At 34.8% G+C, this 3,235-nt stretch overlaps 1 long non-coding RNA gene across 1 annotated transcript; it reads left to right on the forward strand.

Annotated features, from left to right (window-relative positions):
• The first annotated feature begins 670 nt into the window (after positions 1-670).
• Positions 671-2,871, forward strand: LOC125851595 (uncharacterized). Its single transcript, XR_007444919.1, has 4 exons — positions 671-825; positions 1,403-1,490; positions 1,789-1,902; positions 2,776-2,871. It is a non-coding gene; the product is annotated as an uncharacterized LOC125851595 (long non-coding RNA).
• Positions 2,872-3,235: the final 364 nt, after the last annotated feature.

The following is a 3,235-nucleotide window of genomic DNA, read 5'->3' on the forward strand; positions in this document are numbered from 1 at the left end:
TTTTAGCTTCATCAGTTTATTTTTGGGAGTCTAGCTCGTATTTTAGCTTCATCCAAATTAAATATGTATTTTTGTTTCCTCACTGTTGATAGATCTACATCATAGAACAGTGGACGCAATGAACTTTCCTGATTCATGTTCACAATAATTGTTTTAATTGGCCTTCAAGACAATAAAACAAGAAACTGGAAGAGGAGGGGAAATTAGTAATTATATTTCACCAACTTGCATTTATATGAGCAGAGTAACGACTTAAGTTGGTTAAAAAAATATTGACCTTTTAGCCAATATGTTGTCTCTATCTTGATGATACATGCTTAATTTACCATGGATTGGATCAGATATTATTTCCCTGTTTTGATCAGTGGCACTTCTTTCATTGTTGTTCTTGGAATTAAGATTCTATGTTTCAGCCAAAAATGTCAAGTACCTATCAACCTATGAAGTGCAATGTTGATTTTACAATTTGTACCTGCAACAATGAGAGAGAAATGTATTTATGAAAGACAATATGCTGAGATGAGCTCTAGTAGTTGAGTGCTTGGAGAGGACATTGTGTTCTTTGGGAAGCAAAGTGAGTTGGCACCCCATCTTTGGATGTGAAAATCTGGTAACTGGTGATCTTTACAGCCAACACATTGATGGTATAATGGGCTGAGGTCGAGGGGATCTAAGTATAGCGGATCAATTTGTTGAGAAACATGTGATTAGTGATTCCTTCTCCTTGTGTTTTGGAGGAATGGATTTCGATGGTGGTACAATGGTTCTTGGAGGAATAAACCCTCCTTCTAAGATGGTTTTTACCCATTCTTATCCTCTACGCAGGTATGTATTTTATGTAATTGTCTTAAAGACAGGAATTTAGTTGTTATAAATCTTATGCATTTACTCTAGTCTCGGATGGGAACAATCCATATTACAATATTGAGCTGAAGAGGATATATGTCGCTGGGAAGGCACTATATCTTAATTTATGTATTCACATAACCTTGCCTTTACAATCTGTACCTCCTTTTGGCTTTATCTCTTCTAGCCGCTCCAAATTTTTGATAAGTGGTTGTAACTCCCTCCAAATTTGAACATATAAATATAAGGAAGTGTTTTAATTCAATACTCATAAGAAAGTATGGAACAAGTTATTCGTATGTAATATACCATAACACTAAGTTATCACTAAATAGTTGTTTATAAAGAAGTCGGTTTTTGTTTTGCTTCTTTTTAGATCACAGTCAGACGAAGTCTTCTTTATCTATTTTGTTGACGTTTTGATGTTTCTGAATGAGCTGATGCAGTCACTGTTGATAAACCATATATGAATATCTAGTGTGTTTGTTCAAAGTCTACTAGTTTTGGGTGGCGTTTCCTCATTGATTAATTTTATGCATATTTCTTTGGACGCTAGAAATTTGTTTTATGCAGTTAGATGAACTAATGGATCAAGCTACTCTTTAGCGTTCTCTGAATTCTTGGACCTTGAACGCCCTTCTCTGGTAAGAGTTAATAATGTAATATTTTTCTTTGTTCATCATGCTAATGTAAATTTCCAGCCAGCAAAATTTGAATGATTAAAGGTACTAGATACACGAAAAGGTCAGTTGGTTCAAGTTGAGGCTGCATTAGAAGCTAATAGGAAATCTCGGGTCAACAAAAGTCCAAAAGTTGTAGGAATATGTTTAAAAGTAGTTGAATGGCTAAGTGTATTTTCTGTTTGTGTAAAGAAAAGAATGTTTATTAGTACTAACCTACTTCATTCCTCTAACAATTCGTTTCTGCTAACATTTTTTATAGCACCTGAGGCAGTGGATTAAAGCAATTAAAAGTATGATCTTGTTCTTTGGCCAGAAGTGTACTTGGAGTTGGCATTGATCTTATGTGATTGTGACTCTGTTTTGCCAGAATTAGGTGTGTCATTTTCACCTTTTTCCACCTTGAGAATTGGAGTTCAGGCAGTATCGGAAGGCTTAAACACGATCACTGCTTGCATTCAAAGTCAGCTTTAGAGAGAATTTGACTCTGTTTTGCGAGAATGCAAGCACTGATCGTGTTTAAACCTTTGTAAGAGCTCATTTTCTTTATGAGGAATCAGAAGATGAAAACATGAATGGTTCTTAGCTCTTATATATATGTACTATTGACTTAGAATGCATGAATAGTTCTTAGCTCAAGATCTTGTATGTGTCAGAAATGATTATATATGTATGTGTTTGCTTATATACATGTGTGTGTATATATCTGAATTTTGTAGAGTACGAAATTCTGAAAGTGTTTTTGTTGTTAAATTTTTATTTGTAATGTGATGGTAAAAGGATATATGTGATTTCCATGTTTTAGTCCTTAGAATATGTGATTTCTATGTTTTAGTCAAAACTGAAAGCACATCCTCTAAAGCTAGTCGTTCACTGACCTGCAACTTGGTGTGAGCTTGTATGTGAGAACGGATGGATGGATCAAACATCAATTTAGTTGAATACACTGAATCTGCAATCTGCTAGAATACCGTGCTGCCTGAGCTCAAAATATATCTATAGACAGTGCTGCAATCTGAACCCAATTAATCTATACACAGTGCTGCAATTTGAACTAAAAAAATCTGCAATCTGCTAGAATAAACAGAGCTGCCTGAACTCAAAATATCTGCAGTCTACAATCTACAATCTGCAATTTGATTTGTTATTCTATAACTGTTGCAATCTGCAATCTGATTTGTTGTTCTACAACTGCTGCAATCTGGAACTTCTTGCCTATTCTATAACTGCTGCAATCTGGTATATGTAGGGAATGGAGGTGATCAAATTTGAAGGGTCGCCACAAGTCAATTTGATCTCATTGAAGTGTATGATGAAAAGTTTTTGAACTATTGTAAAAGTTTGAATACATATTTGATTTTGTGAAATAACTTAAGATTAAATTATTTATGACCTTGACTTGTAGAATTAACCTGAAACCTGTCTGGAACTTGCTGTTTATTCTGAATGTGATGCTGAGGGGGCTAGTAGGGGATCTATGGTCTAGACTATGATCAATGTGGGTGTTCTCATGCCCAACATGCTGTCAGTGGTTGACTTATTATTAATTTGTGTCTCCATTGTATCCTTATCTTTTGAATTATGATTTTCAGCTCCTTCTTGATTGTTTGGTTGATCCTGCATAGAAAGATCAATGAAATTATTAGATGTAGGGAGTGCAAAGTTAGTAGTCATACTTGTGTGATGAGTCTGTTGCTGCTGCAATGTTT

This window comes from Solanum stenotomum, unplaced genomic scaffold (genome assembly GCF_019186545.1).
Source record: "Solanum stenotomum isolate F172 unplaced genomic scaffold, ASM1918654v1 scaffold27679, whole genome shotgun sequence".
Lineage (NCBI taxonomy): Eukaryota > Viridiplantae > Streptophyta > Magnoliopsida > Solanales > Solanaceae > Solanum > Solanum stenotomum.